The sequence below is a fragment of the Thermobia domestica genome, chromosome 7 (assembly GCF_964235325.1).
Source record: "Thermobia domestica chromosome 7, izTheDome1.hap1.1, whole genome shotgun sequence".
NCBI lineage: Eukaryota > Metazoa > Arthropoda > Insecta > Zygentoma > Lepismatidae > Thermobia > Thermobia domestica.
This window is the reverse complement of record NC_137460.1, coordinates 278944584-278970373: the sequence shown is the minus strand read 5'-3', so window position 1 is coordinate 278970373 and position 25790 is coordinate 278944584. Positions and strand designations below refer to the sequence as shown.

General features: G+C 34.8%; 1 protein-coding gene across 2 annotated transcripts in view; it reads right to left on the bottom strand.

Annotated features, from left to right (window-relative positions):
* The window catches only part of LOC145690956 (uncharacterized), a 66884-nt gene that overhangs the window by 5281 nt on the left and 35813 nt on the right, over positions 1 to 25790 (bottom strand). Inside the window, exon 1 of one of the 2 annotated variants that reach the window (XM_081766423.1) lies at positions 19571 to 24125. The exons of the other annotated variant lie outside the window; for it this stretch is intronic. The gene's annotated coding sequence lies outside the window, so the exon portion shown is untranslated. Of the gene's footprint in view, positions 1 to 19570; positions 24126 to 25790 lie in introns of those variants that run through there. 2 annotated transcript variants of the gene reach the window in all.

Sequence of the window (25790 nt, the reverse complement as noted above, 5' to 3'; positions counted from 1 at the left end):
TGCCGCAGGGTAGCGTACTAGGTCCCCTTCTCTTTGCCCTTTACATTAATGATCTCCCTAAATCTCTCACCTATTGTAAATACCATATTAACGCTGATGATTTTCAGTTATATGCTTCTTTTCCCCAACAAGATATTAATAATGCGATTGACAAAATAAATACTGAGTTAAACAAAATCAGCGACTGGTCTACGGCTCATGGGTTAAAATTAAATGCAACAAAATCGCAGTGCATCTTAATTGGCTCCCCAAGAATTCTTTCTTCTATTAATATCTATCAGCTCCCAAATATAATATTGTCCAATACTGTTATTCCATTCTCTACAGCTGCCAAAAATTGCGGAGTCATAAATCAAAATTTCTAATGGTCAGATCAAAAAAATGGAGTTTGTAAGAGAGCATTTGGTGCCCTACATACGTAAATTCACTATGAATTTTCTTACCAATATCTTTGAAGATCAACCTTGTCAAGGGGCTGGTGTTCCTACATCTTGACTATTACGACTCAGTCTATTCTGATCTAACAGAAAATCAATCAAAGCGCTTGCAAAGAGTGCAAAATGCCTGCAATGGATTTATTTTCAAAATAACTTACAGGGAACATCTCACATCTTTTTATAAAAAAAACTGTCATGGCTGACGTTAGTCGGAAGAAGAAATTTACATAATCTTACCCTATTGTACAAAATACTTACTACGTCAGAACCATCGTATCTAGCCCGTAGATTTTTATATTTATGAGATTTTCATACTAGAAGCACAAGATCACAAGAAAATTTCTTGCTCTCCATCCGCAGTCACAATTCTGATTCATACTCAAAATCGTTCACAGTAAGTATTACACGCCTCTGGAACAGTTTACTTCAATTAATACACAACGTTTCCACAGTCGCCAAATTAAAAAAAAAAATCGGTATATTCTCTTCTCTTAAGTAAAGATAAGGACACTGGTAACACATGAGGCATCTTCGTTTTACCAGATTATTAATAACCCACTTATGAACACACAACCAATAGGTAACCTATGTTAATTTGTACAGCTTATTCATACCTCTAGTACTGCTATATGCAATATGCAATTTTTGGTTTCTCCATGTTATTTTTGATTCCCCTATTGAATATTATTTTTCAATTTTTGTTTTTTGAAGTGCTTAACCATTTTTTAAATTAAGTAGTATATTGTTTTCTTATGTGGTTCAATACTTTTCTTTTGTAATTGTTAATATTTTCTATATAATGGTGTGTTTTTTAAATATATATAATGTATGCACGTGGTTAAGTGCTCGAAGAAGGCTGCAGATCCTTAACTTTGCCACGCAAAAGAAGTCATAAATACATAAATAAATAAATAAATAAATAAATAAATAAATAAATACTCGTTTGTTTCAACACTTCAACTATCAAATTTTCAGGAATAATACTAGTGATAATAAATATTATCCGGAAAAATATTTAAAAATTTATTATCGCTCAGGTCATACCATTACAAGCAGAAATAAAAAAAAAATGGTTTTGTGTAACGTTGCCCATGAAAAGACGAATTTCTCATCTCGATTCTAAAAACAAACAAAACAAAATCGGGATGAGACTTAACATTTTAATTCCAGACGGGACAAGGCTAATTCACTGTATCGTCATGCTTTGGAGATGAGAATCGAGACGAGACGAAAAGTATCGTAAACATTTCTCGTCTTATCTCGATTCTAGAAATAGTATATGCCACTCTTTAAGCAACAATTTCTATGTAGACTGAATCTTATATATTATTTTGTTAGTTTGTACTTCAGAGCTCACTGATTTATGGTCTGGGTATATATTTTTGTAGCAAGGCTTTTATAATTACATCTGCGAACTCCACACGTTAGTTTATTACAAGCTTTAGTGTTCAATTATATTCAGGTCTTTCTATTACAATTATTTTCCTGGAAACGTAAAGTAGAATATTTTCTACACGAAATATTAGCAGAAAGCTTTCGTTTAAATTAGAGTAGCTGTACCCCTTCCTCGAAACCCCTACGATTAAGTAAGTTTTGCCGAATTTTAGTGCAACTATAAACTTTTAATACCATTGCTATTATTATTATTATTATTATTATTATTATTGAAGTGTTGTAAATTTAATGGTACAACCTGTCCCACCTAGCTCCCGCGTAGTATGCATTGTGCTGAACAAACAACGTGTGCATAGGTTTCCTCTGTGTTCTGCTTCCTCCTACTTTCTTTATTTCAATATTTCTTTCATTCTCATCATCGACGTGTTCTGTAGCTTAGCCGGCATAACCACTACTTAAAAACAAATTTTCTTACGGCTCTTGTGAGTTCAGAATTCATACTTTCTAAACGAAATTTGCCTCGAAACTTTCCGTTATAACATTTAACTAGTACTAGGGAAAATTTCCGTTATAACGTTTAGCTAGTTGTAGGGACGTTTGTGAGGGTATGTCCTGTTCATCCTGACACTTCTCTCTAATCCCGACTATTTTGTAACTTCTGGCTAACGCTACGGTCGATTTTACAGATTTTAATACACTGTGTCCTCATACGGAAATTGTTACCTATATTATTATTATTATTATTATTATTATTATTATTATTGAATATTTGAGACCTCAATATTACGTCCTACAGCAATGTAAATAAACATACTGAAGATACGGAAATGAAAATAAATTCTTTTAACCCTATATAAGGATAAATTGAGTTATGAGATACTATGCAAAAAAAAAGATAGGAAAAAGGTGTCAGCTACTGGATAATGTGAAAATCGAACAGAACCTAAGTAGGATGTGTCTTAATCACAACACCCTTTCGAAGTAACACCTTTTCTTTGGGTAAAGGACAGTAGTGTAATAACCTAACTCCTGGGCCAAACTCTAGGCCAACCCATTTTGGAAATATCTTTGACCAGCACAGATTGAGTAGGGTGAGATTAGGCAGGGTGCTTTGCGCATAGGCTTTAATGACATTTAAAATCATAAAATATTTACATCTGAAACTTACATCTAATATTAAAAATAAAAAAGAAGTTTTTATGTCAAATTATACATGCTGGGTTGATTTTCAGAATAAAAGATTGGTTAATGTATCTAATGCTATCGATAAACAAGATCTTGTAACATTAGAGCAGCTTGAATAAGCAAACGAAGAGTTTACACAAAAAGAAACTGTAGAATTACGATGTCGATTGGCAAAAGATGATGTTGAGAAACCAGGCATTTTTGTATATAATTTAGCTGCTGCCTACAAATTTCTTTATAGAAGTAGTTAATGCATACAGAATCAAGTTTAAATTCATAACTTATAGACACATTTTTAAGTGACATTCTATTGGAAAGTTTTCCATTACATTTTAATATAAATGATCAGTTAAACATTAGACCATCCAAAAATTCTGATTTGAAACAAGGCAAATCGTTAATGCTTATTATGTATGTAGAAAAAGAGGATGAAGATGAATACGAAAACGAATCAAGTGATAATGATAATGTTAGGAGGGTAGTATTAGGTAATGATGAATTTTAAATTTCTATATAATAAACAGGATGTATTGTGTTAAGTGTAAGAAATCAACAGATAGGAAGAAAAACACTATTAGAATTGAAAAAAACAGAATGGAAGATATAGTAAGAAAGGTATTGGTTCATTATGTGGTGTTACTAAATCGTAATTCGTTAAAAAGAAAGATTGACTAGAACAAGGTAAAGGTATTAGAGAAGACATTATAGAAAAAAATTCACAAACGTTCCGGAAAGAATTATCTTAGGTTAAATGTTATTGTTAAAGGTATAGATGATTTATGGCTAGCAGATCTCTTGGAAATGCATAGTGGCATGTTAAAAGGTATCTCCAAGTTAAACAAAGGCTATAAGTATTTGCTAACGATTATAGATGTGTTTTCGAAATATGCTTTTGCAGTTCCTGTTAAAGATAAGAGCGGAAAAAATGTTACACAAGCATTTGAATCCATATTAAGAACGGGAAAACCTAGTAACTTACAAACTGATCAAGGCAAAGAGTTTTACAATAAAAAATTTAAGAAGGTGATGGAGGAAAATAAGATTAATCATTACTCAACCTATAGGGGTAAGAAAGCTTCTGTTGGTGAGAGATTCAATAGAACTCTTAAACAAAACATGTGGAAAAATTTACAACACAAGGAGATTATAAATGGATAGAAATATAACCAACACTAGTTAACAAGTATAATAATTCTATGCATAGAACCATTGGTTTAAAGCCTATAGAAGTGAATAAAAAAAATAAGCAAATAGGAAATCGAAAGGGTTATTTGAAAAAGGATATACACCTAATTGGTCAACAGAAGTATTTGTTATTAGCGAAGTTATACCATCTAATGCACCTACGTATAGAATTAAAGCTTTAGAAAAAGAGGATGTGCAAGGTAGATTTTACGAACCAGAACTATTAAAGACGAAACATAAAGATGAATACTTAGTGCAGGTGTTGAGAAAGAAAGGTGACAAAGCATAAGTAAAATGGTTAGTATTTGATGATTCACATAATAGCTGGATAGATAAAAGTAATGTTGTAGTATAAATTTAAATATTATTTTTATAGAATAATAACCATAATAGGTTAGTATGGATCAAAGTTTGAATGAGATATGTTACGAACAAACTAAAGATATTGGTATGGTATCTTTGGTGATTTTAAACTGATTATAGATAAGAACACAGGTTACTTCAATGCTACTAAATTGTGTGCAATTTTAGAATATTAGAATATTACAATAACAAACTAAGTGGACCGAATTCGGGCCACTTCAAAAACTCACCTTATACAGTAAAACTAGCTGGTTACGAAATAATGTTAAAAAATATTTTCTAAACAATAAATACGAGTACTATGGATAGTTTAAACGTTATTTGTTACGAACAGATTAAAGACATTTATTGGTATGCTATTTTTGGAGATTTTAAATTGATTGTGGATAAGAGTACAAGATACTTCATTGCTACTAAGTTGTGTCAAGATGGTGGTAAGAGGTTTGATAATTGGTTAAAAAATAAAGTCATAAGAGTTAATAAGATACTATGAGCTAGAATTAACCAACTCCTCTAATTATAGGAATTGCTCTTCCACATACCTAATAAAAGGAGACAAAGAAGCAACCTTAATCATATGTGGAACTTATGTACACAAGAAATATTTCTAGCTGTTGCCTTTTTGTTATCTAAAGATTTTTACAATAAGTGTTATGATATTATCGAAGACTATTTCATCCAAGACTTTAAGCAATATAAAGTTAACAACGAATTACTCCAAACACGAATGCAAGGAATAGAAATAAAGACGGAAAAGTTGTCTTAAGAACAAGGGCTTAAAAAAATAGCAGCACCATATACAGACGAAGATTCAAAAGATAATTGCCTAATCATATACAAGAAGAACAAACTTGCCCTATCCTTTCCCTTATTATGCTATCAGATGCCAAAAGAGAAGTCTATATAAGCCTCTTAATGAGGCAGAAGAAAAATATCCAGATCATGAGATAATATACGAAAAGTTTCGAGGTCCTAACAGTATTAAGTTATTCAACCTAGTGCAAAAAAATTAGATATTCGTAAAGGTAAGGGTAATGAGTTTTGGACGTCCCTATCAGAAGAAGATTTGGTTAAAGAAATTAAAAAAATTGATTGTTTCTATTATCGGTTAACATCTAGTCCTATGTAAAAACTTTCGATATAACTTTTATGACTATCATTTCAAAAAAACTTAACATCAATATTCGATGTTGATATTTCCAATCTTCCACAGAAAAAAAAACGGATTATCAAAATCAGGATTTTCTTCAGGATATTCATTGTTGTTGTTGTTATTGTTGTTAAGTATAATAACTGTTCTACAGAAAGGACAAGTGTTATTAATTCTTAGATAGGTAAGCATATATTCAACACAGAACACAAGCTTACACGTCATTTTGCATAATTCAGTTTTTGTTTCTTTGCATATTGAGCATTCTTCTGAGTTCTCTATTAACTGTAAACCTGTTAAGAGTAGCATTAGTTTGTTTCTGAGGGACTCGTGACATGCTTATTTACTCTTAACAATTTAAACATATCGATCTTACGTGTGATTTTCATTAGAAAGTTTTCTGAGAACTTCCTATCGCAACAAGTGCGTATTATGCTGTTTTTACTCTAAATCTTTGCTTTCGAACTCGAGAACGAATTTTTCGCTTTTATCGTGTAAACAAACATTTGACCAGTAAACTTTATTTTGTTGTTTCTCACATGTGCTTCATCTAGCAGTGGTGTAATATCGTTCAAATCGATAATAGAATCAAATTCTCTCAAGAAGGCTGTTAGTTCTTTTCCTGAGATGCGACAATTTTTAGAAACTATATCCCAACAGAGTTTGTCTTTAAAGGTCTTTAGGAATGTAAGTATAAGCAAATCTGTTCTGCAAGAGAGTATGCTCCAAAGTAAGTATTCTTGGAATTGTGTGCAAACCTCAATAGCTTGTTTTTGCGAATATTTCCCCAGTTATTTTCTTCACCAAACACGAGCCAATCAACTTTTTCTTTAAATTCATTAACATAATCTTCACTCATTTGTTGACCGTATTTATACGTGTAGTCTTCCCAATGAATATGTCGTCTTGTATGTTCTTTATGGTTTCGTACGAAATCTGGTTTTAAATGATGATAACAACATGAACCATACCTTCGTTCACACAATTTGTCTCAGAAAAGTTTATCACTATACTTATTAATAATGTTTTCGTATCTAACTAAGTCTCTCCTGTTTGATAATCTGACCCAATTGATGTGTTCTTCATAACGTTCTATAAAAGAAAGTGACAGTTTATGGGTTGATGTAACTCAACACAAGTGTATCTTGTTTTTGAAGATATGTAGAAAGTTATCGGGTAAGTTCTTTATTTCTAAACTTTGTTTCCATTCTTTGAATTTTCGACTACTAAGTTCATTTATAACTATATTTCTACAAATCGGATTCTGAAAGTAGTTTACAATATGCTCAGGGTTTAACCTTTGAATCGTGTCTTTTATAAGCTCATCTTTATTCATCATTGTTTTATCTTGTTTACTTGGTTGTTGTGAATTTGCAGCAGTTGTTCCTAGAGACTTATTTCTGTGCTCGTTGATTAAGGCTATTATTTCTGCTTTTCTAAGCTTTGAATAACCATGTACTCCGTTCTCTCTACATTATTGCTTAAGTTGGGGGATAGTTTTCCTTTCCATAACCTCCTTTTTTTATAATAATAAGAAAGTAGGTATTCATTTTTGTTCATTTCTGTATTTAATAAATATGGATAAGCAGTATGAATGGATACAGAATAAACTTAACCTTATTCATCAAGATCTTCAACTCATAACAGTACTACTAGAAAAACAAATATTAAAAGAACAAGAAATGCTATTAAAAGAAAAAGAGGATGGAGTATTAGAAAGATATACACCAGAATCAAATTGGGATAGCGACAAAAAACTTTACCCCACAAATGATACTGACAAAGAACTTGAGCCTACAAATGATAGTGATGAACATGATGAGGTAGATTTGAAAAAATAATAACAAAAATGAATTAGTTTTCATTAGATCGTTAGTAACATTCATGGGTTATTCCCATAAAAGCAATGTTCTAATACAATATGCTAATAGACATCGAGATTTCCTACGTCACATGAATATTAGCTGTTGTATTAAATAACGAAAATGATTAAAAATTATTTTTTGTATAATAAAAACAAGAGAGTAATTATGAATTTAATTAAGCGCACAGTAGTGGAATTAAAAAAAAAAACTTATGTAAAGGAAAGGGGACCAAAAGTTATTCCCGATTAAGGAAAAACAGAACTCATAGACCGTATTAAAGAATATGAAGGTGAGCAAAACAGATTAAAGTTTAGGAAAACTTTCCCATTAAAAAAAGGCATATTGGAAAAACCAAAACCTAAGAGATTAGGTAGGAAGAGAGCTTTAAAACTGTTTCCATTTAAAAAAAAAGTATTTGAAGAACCAAAAATCAAATCTGAATCAATACCAATCGATGTAAATCGTCAAAATACTACATTTAAATCAAAATTAGAAACATGGAGATTCACAACACAATACAAACCAGAAGATCCAATAGAACATAATATTAAAACAACATCTAAAGCTATATTAAGAAGAATACAACTCAGCTTACAAAAACATGGCTCATTGAAAATTAATAATTCAACTCAGCTTACAAAAACATGGCTCATTGAAAATTAATCTATGTTTGTTCTAAATATAAGAAAGGAAAAGAAATGCAAGAGTTTTATTTTAATACTGAAAACCGAGTAATATATCAATCAACCAATGTAAAGGAACCACTAACTAATATGAAACAAGCATTAAGAACAAGAATGGATGAGTTTCAAGCTTGAAGTTCTGGCTGGGCTCTTATAAACATTAACTTTTTTGAACTAGCAATCGTTAAATATATACCATACAGAGGATCATCATACATAGAATTACCTAAACAGATTCAAACAAAAAGGCAGTAATTAATGTAAAAATTAAGACGGAAAATGCTTCTTATACTCATTATACAGTGCCTTATATCCTACAAATTCACATCCTGAACGAGTACCAAAAGATGATGAACTATTGTCAAACTTAGAATCCATACTAAAAAATATTCATTTTCCTGTAAAACTAAGCGATATTCCAAAAGTCGAAAAATTACTTAATATTTCTATAAATGTCTATGTGAATGACAAAGACTCTCTCTCTCTCTCTCTATGGCCTATGAAACCCGGAGGTTCAATGCCGCGTTCACAAAAGCTCTCCACTGACTTCTATCGTTAGCCAATTGGATCCAGTTTCTAATTTGCATTCCTATCTCTGCGAGATAGATCTTAATATTGTCCTCCCATCTGCGCCTAGGTCTTCCTAATGGTCGTTTTCCGATTGGTCTTCCAGTCAAGACTTTGAAAGCGTTTCTACTTTCTTCCATTCTAGCTGCATGACCCGCCCATCTAAGCCTCCTCGACTTGACAACCCTCACAATGTTGGGTAAACCATATAAATTATGTAGTTCCTCGTTATGAAGTTTCCGCCATTCCCCATTCTCGTTCCTCTTGGGTCCGATTATTCGTCTCAGGATCTTGTTCTCAAATACTTTCAGGCTATGTTCTTCCCTCAGAGTAAGCGATCGTGTTTCGCAGCCATACAGAACAGCATGCAATATTATCGTTTTGTATATTTTAAGTTTCAATTTCCTCGACAGCATTCGCGACGACAAGAGATTTTGAACCGAATAGTATCACGAATTCCCTGCGTTTAGTCGACATTTAAATTCTCCGTGAATATGATTTTCCTCCGTTAATATTATTCCTAGATATTTGAAACTATCCACTTTATCAAAAGTATTATTTAATATTTTAACGCATCCATAATTTGCTGTATTCCGGTCCCGACGCACTTCCATGTATTTAGTTTTCTTTGCATTTACTTCTAAAGTATGATAAAGACTATTCAATTTATATAATACATCACATACAGACCAAAAACTTGTTGAAGAAAATGTCGAGGAAATTGAAGCTTAAAATATACAAAATGATAATTATGCCTGTTGTTTTGTATGGCTCCGAAACATGGTCACTTACTCTGAGGGAAGAACATAGACTGAAGGTATTTGAGAACAAGATCCTTAGACGAATATTCGGACCCAAGAGGAACGCGTATGGGGAATGGCGGAAACTTCATAATGAGGAACTACAAAAGTTATATGGTTTACCCAACATTGTTAGGGTCGTCAAGTCTAGAAGGCATAGGTGGGCGGGTCATGTAGCTAGAATGGAAGAAAGTAGAAACGCTTTTAAAGTCTTGACTGGAAGACCAATCGGAAAACGACCATTAGGAAGACCTAGGCGCAGATGGGAGGACAATATCAAGATGGATCTCGCAGAGATAGGAATGCAAAGTAGAAACTGGATCCAATTGGCTAAGGATAGAAGTCAGTGGAGAGCTTTCGTGAACGCGGCATTGAACCTCCGGGTTTCATAGGCCATAGAGTTAGTTAGTTAGTTAGTTGTAGACCAATGTACAGTATTTAGCTTTAACCTCAAAGCACTTTAGCATTCTAATTATTAAATACTTCACGCTATCTTATGTTCTGATCAAAGCCTTGCGATAACGGGTGTGCTGAAAGTTATAGACACTCAAAAAATGGTCTAGAAGTTATATACAATGAGGAGAACATTATGCGATAGAGTAAAAATATAATTATGTTTACTGTAATGCAGTTTTAGATGTAAGTTTTTTATGATTTTAAATGGCATAAAAGCCTATGCGCAAAGCAACCTGCTCAATCTCACCCTACTCAATCTGTGCTGGTAAAAGATATTTCCAAAATGGGTTGGCCAGAGCTTTGGCCCAGAAGTTAGGTTATTACAATACTAGACATTGGATTACGTATGCGCAATATTGATATATTATCAAAATATATAAAAAGGAATAATTTTAATTTATCAATTTTTCTTGAAGGAATATACGGAACTTCTTGCAAGTGCCGAAAGAAAATATTATTATTATTTCTAGTAAGAGTGCAAGACCACTTAGTAACAATTACACAATGACGTTCCAGGAAAATTTATGACTCAAACTAGGCCTGAAAAATGACCCGTTTCTATTCATGAATCGTTTGCGAAACAAGCGATTTTTTCAGACAGTAGAAATCGAGATTGTAGAATGTGACGTCATGTAATTACTTTTTCCCTGTGAAGGAAGTCGTTTCAACTTTAGTTTGTAAGAACGAGAGAAATCGACAATTCTACATTTTATTACAAATCAGAAATATGATCATTCTAAATTATAATTTCTTTTCTGAATATCCACGGAGAATCGAATCGCGGATCCCTAATACACAAAGCGAATACTCAAGCCACTACCATAATAATGCTCTTTTAAGTAAGTGTGAAGAATCACTCGTCTATGTAGGAAATGCAAACGTTTACAAATGCAATGTTTTATTAACCATGAATCACTGATTTTGGTCATGATAAAATAGTGCAGTCCAGAGAATTCAAGATTAAATTTTAAAATGACTGAAAGCATCTCTGAAATTTGTCTCTATTCTATTCGGTTATTCTCATTCTACAGGTAATTTCAATAACCTGGAAGGGCAGGGATACACCAAGGGCATCGTATATTTCAAAGGTTCTCCATCGAGAATCGAAAGTGAGACCCCGCCTACTAATCAATCAGATGGGTGGGGTGCCTGCTTCGTTTCCAAGGCAAGTAAGGTTGAGACGGACAAAATAGTGGTCGTGGGTTTTCTCGGGACACTCGCAATTCCTCATTACACCAATTAATCCATCATCACCTGCTTCAATCATAGTTTTCCTTAGGCTAACAGGCATAAGCGTTGGACATTGGGTGATTTCGTTTTCAAGCTGTTAACCCAGACCAATCCGAATCGAAAAACAGTTGTATTTTCTATTGCTCATTAAGGTTTTCTCACAAAAACAATATGTAGAAAAAGTCATGGCGAATCGTAATTCCATTCAAAAATAAAACAGCAGACTAGCAATACCTTAACCTAAAATGTAACAATTACATATCCTTTAGAACTTTTTCAAAATCTGTACGGATATTCTGGAAAGTGCCACAGCTGGAGTTGGTCATTGAGTCGGTGGGACAGTCAATACTGGGTCAACAGCACGCGACCCACTACAACTCACCACTCACCATGACCCACTGCGATAATGACCCAGAAGTATGTATCTTCTGCACACGAAACTACAGACATGGCAGACTTAATTCTTACACTCTGCATTTGTTTCAAAGCAGTCGCCATTATCTGGTCAAAGACTTATGTCCTTTCCTGCTCTCAAACCGCCGTCATGTGAAGAAACTGCCCCAGAACCTCTGTTGCCGGCTTCGAACCCAGACCGTTTAGTGCATATATCAGATATTGAACCGAAGGCTGCCTTATCACTTAGTGAAAATACATATGCCATGTCACTCCAACATACGAAGAATCAAAAATCTACTTCGGCTTCCCTTGATATTAATGATATCTCCCCTCGTTCCGAGAAACAATCGAAGCTGAGTTCTTTTCAACTACCTAGACGTTCTTTAAGGAAAAAGAGGAAAGTGTTGTCCAAGGACAGCAGTACAGTTACAGACAGTGGAAGTGAAATCGAGTCATTGACTCAGAATAGCGACGTTGAACCCAGTTTGGAAAACAACGAGACTTCGTCAGGCGATACACAACACGTCCAAGCAACGAAGCAGTCTGTTACCTAACCAGCTTTCGAGTGTTTCCCTCCCATTTTTGTGCGTGTCTGTTAGAGGTGTTTTGCTCCCATCCTTTTGTTTACAAACATGGAATGCATTTCTGTGAACCAGTGTTGTTTTCTATCTTGTATTTACTATTATTGATTTTTCTGTTATGTCGATTTGGAGGGAATTATGTTTCGATAATGTCAATTATGATTGTTCTACCGAAGTTTACATCCGATATGACTTTCCTCAGTTCAATCCTGCTGTGATGTCAGACTCTCCCCCTTTCCTTCACACAAATGCAAGACAATTTTGTTCTTTAAATATAAATGGTATAAAGTCTGACCGTTATAAGCAGAACCTTAAACTATTTATTCAACAATATAATTTTGAATACATTTTACTACAAGAAGTCAGTTTTTCTGACTTCAGTTTTCTTCCCACATACAGTGCGATTGTAAATGTAAGCACCAATGCCCATGGAACTGCAATCGTAGTGAAAGAAGGTATTGACTACTCTCAGGTGAAAAGAATTCCATCGGGACGTGGTTACACTGATGGCATCTATGTGTTTAATCTGTATGGTCCATCAGGCAATAACAAACGTGCTGAACGTGAACGTTTTTATAATGAAGACATATTGTCCCTATTACTGGCAGATTCTAGTTTCGTTCTTGTGGGTGGTGACATAAACCCGTTGGAACAACGACGGGACACGACTTCTCACTTCCGTCCTAGCATAGCATTTCAGAATTTTGTTAAATCTTTATCGCTTCGAGATGTATGGTAATTTCATTGGCAGTTTTTTAAATTCACGTACAAAAATTCGGAAATGATGTCCAGGCTCGATAGGTTGTATACCACGGATACACAGATGTATAAGGTCATCGAAATTGATATTCTTGTTCCACCGTTCAGTGATCATGCTGTCCTTTATTGTACTATAAAATTTCAGAAGTATATAAGACCACCATACGGATAATGCTTTTGAAAATTAAATACTACCCTTTTACAACATAATGATGTGCGCACAGACTTCCATATGCGTTTGACATCATCAAAGGAAATATTTTTCAAATATCATCCAATGGTGGAATCATTATGTTAAACCGAAAATAGGTGTTTTTTCAGGTCTAAAGGTCGTGAAGGAAAGCAGGATACACACAATACACTGGAATATTATTGTCGTGTTTTAAATGACTTCTGAAATCATCCTAGTAGCCTTACCAATCGTCAACAGATCAATCATATTAAAGCACGCATTCCTAGTGTACAATCACAATTACTTCAGAAATATTATGGCACAATGGACACAAATGATGTTATTCCCAATGATCAACCGTCCCTTTACCATTATGTGCGTCACCAAAAACAACGACTTTCTCAATATGTGAATTATCTTCAGACAGAAGATGGTAAGCTTTTCACAGACACTCATCATATTCACCAGACTATTTTTAATCATTTTAGCGACATGTATGGAACAATTACCAAGGATCAGCGGACTATTAGTGAATATTTCCAAGTGTCGCTCCCTCAAGTACCTGCACATTTATGTAATACCCTTATGTCAACTATAGAGAAAGAAGATTTATTATTTGCTTCAAACTTGCGAAGATTGAAAATGCGCAGGGCCTAATGACATCCCTTATGAACTTTACAAGCAATATTGGGGATTTTACATCATATTTTATGCGAATTATATGATGAAATGCTCCCTCAACGTAACATACACGATAATTCAGGAATAATAATACTAATTCCAAAGAAAGGGAAAGCAGTTACTATTCACGATTATCGTCCCATCACGCTACTTAACACAGATATCAAAATATTCCAAAAAGTTCTTGATAATCGCCTTAAAGCGATCTACTCTTTGCTTATTAGTGACTACCAAGCCGCATTAAATCCGAAGTATAATGTTTTTGCAGCGCTTAGTAAAATTCGCGATCTCTCAGCATACTATAAGTTTAAACAGAATCCTGCTTTTCTCTTATCCGTTGATTTTAAACAGGCTTTTGATTGTCTATCTCATGACTACTTATTTGCGGTCCTTCGTGCATATGGCTTTCCTCATTCATATGTCCAGATTGTACAGTCAATGTATACACATGCTACAGCAAAGGTTCAAATAAATGGGCATCTCACATTCCCTCTCGATATCAATTGTGGCATACAACAAGGATCTCCGTTATCTATGGGATTATATTGTCTTGCTGTAGACGTTTTACTACGAAAACTGATGCTACTCCATGAACCTCAGTTACATGACTTTCAAGTACTCAATGTGCAAACTTTTGCCAACGATGTGAGTTTAATGGGCACGACACCGAAGCAATTTTGTTATCTCCAAGGCTGTTTACGCGACTACCAAAATGTGAAGGAGCTAACATTAATTATATGAAATCAACGGTTATGTTCTATTATGTGGCTGCCCACCTGGGCTATTTTCCTTTAATGGATACTTATACTATAGCCGATAGTGTTAAAATATTGGGAATACCTTTCTCTTGTGATTTACGGTGCTCTTACAACTTAATATGGGATCCAATCGTACAGCAGATTTGCTTATTAACTAAATAACATAAGTATCGTCGACTGAACTTACTGCAGAAAACTTGGTTCCTGAATATGTATATTTACTCTGAACTTCGATATGTCGCACACATATACCCGTTACCAGAACTGTATGCAAAAAAAAAAAAAAAAAAAAAAGATTCTTTATGTGGTCAAACATGTTCTTTCGAATTCATAGAAATACTCTGTATCTTCCATGTTCTGCGGGGGGATTCAATTTAGTGAATATTAGAAAAAATGTCACTGTATATGAGAACAACTTACCGCTATTACATGGACCAAAGGACTCATACGTATCTGTAGTTCCACTTTTGGGCAGAAAAATATATTTGCGAATAATTCGCCTTTAATTCGTTTTTATAAATTGATCCCAGATTATGTGTGTACTTTTATTCAATACTGGGCTTACAACGGTATTCAAGATAATCCCAGTGATTTGTCTTCCAAACAACTATATTCGCTGTTAATGAAACCAGTTCATGCGGGTACTAGTCCAATAGTGTACAAAAGATTTCCGCAGTACAATTGGCCACGTATATGGAAAAACTGTAATTCAGAGTGTCTCACAGTTGTTAGAAGTGCATGGTATTGCCTTATTTATGACTTATTGCCTACAAATTAGAAGTCATTTGCTATTCATCGTGTAGTGAAAGAGGAGTGTTCTTTATGTGGTCAGCTTGATACTTTACTACATCGCATCACGTCCTGTATTTCCACTGACAAATTTGAAATGCCTTGTGTCGGATGCTGGGACTTGTTTGTCGACAGCCACCATCTACATTCTCTCCCTCCATCTTACGATTTCCAGACTATCACTGGTACACGCAGACCAAACTAAATGCGATTAATTGGTTGAATGGACATTATATGTACTGTATGTTACAATATCCTACCAAGTTGTCATATTTGGATTTTATTTGGTACTTACAAAGTCGCAGATTGCATTTGTTTAATGCAACTCTTCAAACAGAGACAAAATAGTTTGCAAATTTCTTACGCATCTTGCTTGTCCAACAATAATGTAGTATTTTAATTTTTCTCTCTATAGTGATTTGCTTTTCCTGATTTGTTGTGTTATCCAATGTACTATTAACATTCATATGAAATAAAAAAAATTAAAAAAGTGAGAAAAAACAGCGACTCAAGTGAGAAGGGTCCCGAGTTCGATTCTCGTTTGAGTCAAAAATTTTTTTTTTATTTTTTGCTTCAGGCAATAAATTAGGCATTTGTAACTATTAGCAAAATATTTATTCACTATATGTTTGTTTATAATGACTAAAACAAAAGAGATTTTAAAATCACTTGTAAAATCTTTCAATGTTCCATGTTAACTAGCAAGAAAATTTATCTATTCCGTAAATATACTGATATCACGAGTTATGGTTACGACAGTTAACGGCGCTGATTTCTCTGTAAATTTTGGGGGCGGGCATTCATAAAAAATACCTACAACAATACATGTAAAAATACGTACATATTCATAAAAACACATGGGGCTCAAATGAACATGGGGCGACGGGCCTTCCAGCCTCCCATGATCGGCGCCCTTGACGACAGTCCTTATGTAATAAATGTTTTTGAGGCTTCGTGTCTACATCTGTTGATAGTGTGCGATTTACAAAGGAGTTAAGGGGGAAAATCCTTATTGCTAATACTGGATGTTGCTATAGCCAAAGCAGATTTCCCCCTCATTCCCGTTGTATTTCTCACACTGTCAACAGATGTAGACACGAAGCTTCAAGAACATTTTTTACACAACGACTGCAGTAACAATAATACTTACGGAAGATATTAAATTTTCTTATTAGTTAACATGAAACATCAAAAGAATTTAGAAGTGATTGAAAATTTCTGTTTTATTCATTATAAACATGTTAAATTAATATTTTACTTATAGTTACTTTATTGGTTGAAGCAAAAACAAGAAAAAAAGGTTTGACTCAAACGAGAATCGAACCCGGGAACCTCTGCACTTCAGTCGCTGGTTCTTCTGACTCTGCCACGCCGTCACTCGATAAGTTTGCGTGTCGTACGATATATGCGGGGGGTACAAAACTTAAAGACGGTTTTTCTCCGTAATTTTTGCCATTGCGCTCTCTCAGTTTGTAATATTAACTCTTCAAATGTGCACTACCACCTCGCACAAAATGTCCCTGAAGTTCACTTACCAAAGTGTGCCTTCTCCTTGTTAGTCTGTTTTTGATGCTCTGGACTCTATCGCCTAGCACGCCAGTCTACACCATGACTCATACGTCTTTCACTCAGTGCAGGCACGTATTTAGGTTTTCTTTTCGGAAGGGGTAAAACACGAATCCTCATAAACACGTGATTCTAATATTTCAAAATTATCAATAATACGTAATAATAATAACAGTAGTAGTAGTAAGGGGTTACCTGACACTTTTGGCCCTGGGTCCCTGCCTCAGGACCCATGGTCCCTGTCCCGGAGTCAATGACCTAGGGGTACTTAGGAACACGCCCTCTAGATTTTGGCAGGGGTACCTTGGCCTACCCCTAAACTTTGGCAGGGGTACATAGGATCATCCCTCTTAAATTTTGGAAATTGCCAAATCTAAAAATTGGGCATGGTAGCCTAGAACCATAGTATGTACCTCTAGTAGTACTGGGAGTCTATGTCGTTCCATTTCATGGGTAAAAAATTACCAAAAATTTAAATTTCGGAGGTTTTTGACCAAATATATCGCCATTGATGAGGCGTTATTACTCAATATGTTTATATGTAATGATGGGTAAATTCCCGGGAAGATATTTTTCGGGAATATTCCCCAAAATGGGAATTTTCCGGGAATTTATGTACAATCACAAAGAAAATTGCTTTCTATTACTATATTATAATTTCAAAGTTAAATTCGTTTTTATATCACAGTATATTATTACTGTTGTCCTAAGAGGAGTCTTTAAAATGTATATTCTGAACGATGTTATGTTAATTTATTATTATTTTATTATATTTAGAGAGTACGCATAAATGGATATTTATTTACAATATGTTCTATGAAAGTAAATGTGTTTCAAAAATGGTATAGTAAGCCCACATACTTTTAAACCGCTAAAAAGTTTAAATATACATGTAACTGGATTTTCTAAACTTGACTCTACTACTGATATTATAAACATATTAAATTTTTAAATGTTATAACAAACTAGGTTGGGTAACTGCCAGAAGACATATGTCCCACCATTTTATCAACGTTTGCATAAATATGTATATTCACAATATTTGCAAGATACTTTCCTATCTTTATAATTTTGCATGTAACATTGCCATACATGACCTTTCTTCCTGCCCATTTCTCGAATTTCATGGGTTAATTCACATGTAAAAGAAGTCCGAGTACCTCTACAGAAATTTGAGTCAGAGAGAGAAGACAGACCGACGTCTAGTACTAACGGTGGTTTAGGGTATATTAATAGCAGTTCATCTCTATTTCTACATAATTCTAGATTACTTTACAAAATGGATCCTTTTCATTGTTTGTAAATTAGTACCTTGCTACTTTTGGCTATTGTTTAGCTTTGGGGGCCAGATTTTGCACTTACTTTTTTGCGATATTCTATTCCGATGGGGTTGTTTAAGATTTCATACGTTAAATTACGTTACCAGCATTAAATTCAGATAGCATTGCCGAGCGAACGTTAGCCAGTGAAGGCGGGTTAGAGCCCCGCAGGGCACGTTGTTTTCTATCTTCGTTACCAACAATTCACTCTCTTTTCTGACATAAATCACTTCTACTTAGCTGTACGGTTTGTACAAATTCCATACTGTCCTAAAAAAATGTGTTCGATACTTCTTGACTACTTGAGCACCACTATCAAATCATTTCTTCCAGAAATCATCCTACTTTTTGCTAGTTTTGGGCCCCCAACATTAAACAATTACCGTACTTTGAAAAAATGGAAATGGAACTTAAAAAATCGTATTATTAGTTTTATAAACTACAGTCAAAGAACTTTAAATTTTTTAACCTCCAAATTCTCTAAAACCTAGAAGTAAATCATAGTATATTAAAATAAAGTAATTAGTCATATGGATCTTATAATTTAGAAGATAAAGTAAAGAAATGGAAATAAATTCCTTCCCGGGAATTTATAGGCTAGGAAATATTCCCATTTTCTAAATTGCTTCCCACCAGGAATATTCCCACTGCCCACCACTACTCCCAACCCCAGAAGCCAGCAATGCAACTCAAAAAGGAACTTTGTACCTGACTAAAGGAAGGTCCCTTTGGGTAAAATTTTTGAAGTACAACAGGTGTTACAGTGGACACTTTTACTAGATGGAACAATAGATGAGGCACTGGTTTCTTTTGCTCATGTTCTTAATGCAGCAATAAATACTTTGTACTGTTCAAAATAGTAAAAACAATGAAATTTCCAACAAGGCACGGCGAACAGAATCACCACCCATTACGAAATTAAAAAAAAAGCTTTGGAAACTGTGGTGTGCATTTCCAAATGAATACATATCTTAAAACGAATATCTGATGTAGGACTTAATATAGAAAATCTATTGAGATGCAGCAAATATCTAGACTATATTTCTAAAAAATCAGACACCAGCATCAAGAACACTAAACAATTTATGTATTTTATCAGATCTAGGTTTAAAACTTCTAGCATACCTCTTGTAAGGTACAATGGTGTATCAGGTGCACAAGTTGAGAGAAGAACAGAAAATTTGAATGAATTCTTTTGTAATAAATTTTCAACTACATAATCAACGTACTTACCTGTTCAATCCGTTTACTCGTCCACTATATCTCATTTATCTATTATGAGAATGAGATACTCTTATTTTCTCTCCGGCCAGGACAATATAAGCTAGACCTCCCTTCGTTCGATATCATCTATTATTTCTTTTCCACTTTCGCTCATTTTTAATAGATGTTTCAGGAAAACCTGTCTTCCCTGTTCTTGGAAAACAGCCCGTTTCTCTGCCAGTTGTAAATGTGGATTAGAAAGTTCTGTATCATCCTAAAGCAATTTTATAATTAAAAAAATCATAAAAATAAAAATATAAATAAAAATGATGATGTGTTTTCCTGCATGGTGTTCACTTTCCTTAAGACTATGGTTGCGTGAATGTATCACTTACTGGTGACCGCGAACCCACCGGGCCCAGACGGGTAAGCTGTTAACACTCACTGACTTATCCACCAAACCAATCATCTCCGGAAAATCGAACTCAAATTGACTTAAATGTGAAGATATCCAAGCATCCTTCATTCTCACTCACAGTCCAGTATCCAGATCTGCAGTTCATCATCTGCCCCCCATCGCGAGATAGGTTGCAAATCACAATCTAACCGATACAAGACACTGACCCAAGAGTGAAACTGACAATGAGTACTTCGGAGATCTGAATGTTTGTATTTACTAACCCAGATAAAGAAAGAAAAAAATCTCAAACTGAATTCTGAATAGCGCAACGGAATTGAATTTTGTACACTGAATGCCTAAAATGAATTTAGTTGATCTTAACGAAGTGAATTTTCTGTGAGATCTGTTATTTGTACCCCAGTCACACTAAGTGAAATCAATTTCGTATGTTTTCAAATACTAAACTTTGATTTTGTCACACTGTTCACGTACTGCTTTTCAAAACTCTGTATACTACATACTAACAAATACCACTGAATTTAATTTACTACATAATTCTGAATAATGAGCTTTGCACTGGAAAAGAAAAGATTTTGTTTCGGCTCGTACCTTTTATTTACACTAATTTTCTGTATGACAAGAAACTAAACAAACAAAAAAATAATTAAAAAGAAGTCGCAGTAGTTGGAAATGTGAATGAAAACTTTAACACAGCCTAATGGGTAAGTGTGCATACAAAATTGAATAGAATCACATTATCTCTTCACATCTCGTGAGTAACTTTTACCTGTATTCAATTTCTGTCGACTGTGAAACACTTGTATATTATCACATTTGCTACAAGGAAACAGACTAATCACATAAACTCTATACTACGTACATGTATTACTAGTCGTGTCTGTGTGCTATATACTAGACTTTTTTCTTTCGTATTTCTCTCTGGTCGATGTTGTGCAAGTGGGGCCAGCACAGAGGATTTATACCCGTAGGGTGACCTCTTTGTATAAGCTTAGGCCTATCCACATTTACCTTTCACAACAAAATTTTTGAGATACAGAGAAAATACACATTAGGAAATTCAAATAAAATGTATACTTAACCTAACACATATAAAAATCACTTCTCTCAGACATATATTGTAGTATATTGCATGCAGTCTTTACTAAGGACGTATAGAACGCCTATCGTTTAGTTTTAAATTCTTTTTAAATTCTCTCTAATTAAAAAGAAATATCCATATATGTTCTTAAAATCTGAGCTTTGTTTACTAGTTATGCGAATTCAAAATACAAAGCGAATATTTCACCGTTGATGAACTTCTCCCATTATCAATAGCCGTACGTGGCACTCTTGTCATCAATGTGAGCCGAAACTTTTCGTAAACATTTGTCTCATTGTACCCAATCTAAAGTAAAGGTGAGCCGAAAAGCAGAGAATGGATTTGCATTGTAGTATCTAGCAGTACGGAAAATTTCGAGGTTTACACATCTAAAATATAATTTTGGGAAGAATATATGTACTCGAAAACTACACACATTTCATGGACTGTTTATGACAATCGTGAACACTGAAACTTAAAGAACGTAAACCCTCCCATTGAACGAGCTGTTCCTGTCACATCTCGTTTTTATATACTATGTAACTTAGGGAAAAACGACGCAAAGTTAGCACATTTTGTTAAACATCACAACACCAAAATAATGCATCTTCCCTCCAACGATAAGATTTACCAGGTTTAGTTCGCCCAAAACAATAATAATTTGGATTTACCTTCTACCACACTTACTTGTTGAAATCTTCCATATACAAGAAACAGATGTTTACTTCCTGGTCTGTCAGTCCTTGCCAGACTTCTCGAAGAAAATATTTTTCATCCCTACTCGGCTCAGTAGGTCCCAGGTGATCCCAAAAATAGCATTTTCTGGCCGCTGCTTGGACTCCGGACAACGAGGCTTCACCAAGATGGCTTACGTCAGTCACACACGCTCTGAAGTATTAGTTTGCTCTCACTGTCACAACTTTATAGTCCATTGAGCATAGCAACCAACTCACTGCATTCATATTTTGTCCACAGACATGGCAAGCTTCAACTATTGTGTAGTTACTTTAAAATTTATGTTTTCCACGTTTTATGGCTACAAAGATAACTTTACGTCCACCTCTTACCACTGCTTCCGATAAAAGACAAAGACAATGGGAAGAAGATCCCTAATTGGAGGATTATTCTGAGGTAACTATATGATGGTAGGTTTATCTCTCGAGATGAAAGAAAGCCGAAAATCTCAACCATAACTGTGATTGCGGAAGATCCGATCATAGATGATTTAGATTAAACAAAGAGATGCTTCAAGAAGCTATTATGGCTGGCTTTACAAATGTAAAATTTAGGAGAGTTTTTTAAATAAAAATTTTGATTTCTTTTGAAGATCTCCTAAGCCAAAAGTATCCATGAAAATAAACTGGAAAGGATTCAAAACGACCGGATATGACAATATTTTCTGAAATAACATTAGATTTTGGGCTAAATATATGAATATTGTCCAATATAGATATATAACCATATATTTTCATCTAAATACACTAAAATCATCATTTCAAGTAACTTAACGCAAAATTTGCGATCTACCTAAAATTGAGTAAACGACTAATTATATTTTTTTTTGCAAAAGTTCAATAAATACAACATTCCTATACATACACTGGTTGCCCAAAACTTCCGAATCATTTTACATTATACCATGTATAAGTTAACAGCAATATCTTGCTACTCTGAAACATATCAATCCTCTGCGAGAAAATTATAAAAGACATTACTTCCTATTCAGTAAAATCCCAAAGTTGGTAGTGAAGGGTGGACAGCCAATCTGCCTACAGAGCGAGCCAAAACGTGATTTTTTTTCTTTCGCATTTACATAAAAATGTAAATAAAAGTTTCATTATTTTGCGGCCGCTGTTTCATTTTTAACTGCCTTAATATCAAAAATAATAGAAGAAGAACATATCTGTACGAGTTAACATTAGAACTAATAAATGAAAACCTGAAAGCTCCTCCTAAAATATCAACTTATCAAAAAAAAAAAAAAAAAAAATGCTGGTGTGCTTGGGACAATACAGAAAACAAACTAGCGATGATGAACAAGTCTAACCAACTTGAGATATTTGTTACATCTGCAGGTCAAGGGAAAACAACAGAACTCGCCTGGAATGTAATAATTGTGGAAAAAACGTGTTCAAAAAACAGTCAACAATTATCGCTACATGCAATACATGCCAGCAATGACAGAAAGAAGGCAGTGACGTGGATGTTGATTAACTTTGAACCCTCCTTGAGTCTACATATTGCGGAAAAACATATTTGCAAAAAGTACTCAATCATTAGTGCTCTCTGCAATAAATATCAGCATTATCACAAGCTCAGTGACGTGGATATTGATTAGGTTAGATTCTGTTCTTTCGTGTTTTTTTCAGTGTGTTCACTCATATTTAGCTGTGTGGTAATTTAATTTAAACGTATACTTTTGGTCAACAATGATTTGTTTTAATTTACTAAACCTAAATGCTCCAAACATACAGTTTGCATGATGCACAATGCTGAAAAATGTGAATAATCGATCACGGCCGAATTGCCGCCGTCGCGAGCGGAAACGTGAATTGGCAGTACGTGAGATTTATAGGAGATATTGAACGAATTAAATCGCACTTTTGACAGCTAAGATGCTTAGCATTCGTATATTTTATCACGTGTGTACCTTGAATATAACTTTTTATGAACAAACATGATTTTTCAGTAACTAGTTTCACATATCTTACAATGTCTTTCCACTAACAAAATATGGACTTCATGTAAACGCTTTTCACAATTATGCACAGGCATCTTTTACGTGTATGAGATAGCATGTTTCCCCAAAATTGATCTTCGAATATACCATTCTTCATAGTCTTGATACGAATAGTTCCTTCCCATCTGTATTAATACATCTGTTGAGAAATATAAACTTTAATTAAGTTAGATTTGTAGCTTTCCTGGCGGCGTATATGATAAAGTTCTTCTCGGGCAATCAGCCAGGTGAAAACTGGTGAATAGGCCAACGTTTCGAGAGTTGTCATCGTTCTCGTCATCAGAGCAATTACGTAGGGATCAGCGGATATAAGTAATATATACTCTGGGCTGGAGAAAATGCTGGTTCCTGATTGGCTGAAAATGCTTGTTCCTGATTGGCTGGTTCAATCTGAAAAACTGGAGCTGTGATTGGCTGGCTATGTTCCGTAGTCCGTGCTATTGATTGGCTGAGGGTTATCTGAATGTTTGTGTGTCGTTTTCTTTGCTGTGGTACTGATGACCAGGTTCCACAGGGGGCTGAGTTGAAATCCAGTGTCTCTATTAACGTTGTTCGGTTCATGAACTACGGCGAGAGATTCGGCTAGTACCTTGATCCAGTAACTGGTGCTCTTGGTAATGATGGATGTGTCCTTAAATAAAACTTTATGGCCTCTGATAAACTGTGTTCAGCTAAACCTGATTTTTCTGGATGGAATAATCTAATGTAATTTTCATTTTCTCTGCAACGTTATTCAATGGTGCGTCCTGTTTGTCCTATATAAGCCTTTCCGCATTCACAGGGTATACGATACACGCCTGGTGTCTTTAAGCCCAAGTCATCTTTGATTGGGCGAAGTAAGTTCCTGATTTTTGGCTTGTGTATGGTCGTAATGTTGTGTTTTTTCGTGAATACACTAAAAACAATACGCACAGCTCCAGGAGACCTTCTAGTCAGCTTCGATGTGGTTTCATTTTTCACCAAGGTTCCAGTTCAAGATACGTTACTCCTACTTAGTGAACACTTCACACCGGAAATTGTGGAGTTATTCAGAATCACCTTAACTTCAACATACTTTCTATATGATGGACAGTACTATGAACAAACGGATGGAGTCGCCATGGGATCACCACTTTCACCAGCAGTTGCGAATTTCTTTATGGAAGGTTTTGAGCAAAAAGCATTAGAACTGACACCTTTCAAGCCGTCATGTTTTTATAGATTCGTAGATGATACGTTTGTCATCTGGCCTCACGGGGAGAAGACACTGCATTTGTTCCTCGAATTTCTTAATAAACAACATAGTAATATCAAGTTCACAATGGAGATTGAAAAGGACGGATGCTTGCCATTCTTGGACATTCTCATCCGCCGGAAGCCCGATGGTAGTCTCGGCCATAGCGTCTACAGGAAACCTACCCACACTGACCTCTATCTCAATGGCAACAGTTTTCATCATAAGTCACAGCGAAACACCGTCATCAGCACACTAGCACATAGAGCGAAAGACATCTCAGACGAAGAATCCCTCCCTCGGGAACTGGATCATCTCAAGAAGACGCTACTCCAGAATAATTACAAGAAGCATGATATCAGTTTGGCCCTGAAAAGGACCTTTTCTGAACAGAGGAAATCCAAAGAAGAAAAGGAAGAACCATTGAGTATAGCAGTTTTACCATAAACTGAACAACTTTCTGGAAAGATCTCCCGGATTCTGAAAAAACACAACATTAAGACCATACACAAGCCGCCACCAAAAATCAGGAACTTACTTCGCCCGATCAAAGATGACTTGGGCTTAAAGACACCAGGCGTGTATCGTATACCCTGTGAATGCGGAAAGGCTTATATAGGACAAACAGGACGCACCATTGAACAACGTTGCAGAGAACATGAAAATTACATTAGATTATTCCATCCAGAAAAATCAGGTTTTGCTGAACACAGTTTATCAGAAGGCCATAAATTTTTATTTAAGGACACATCCATCATTACCAAGAGCACCAGTTACTGGATCAGGGTACTAGCCGAA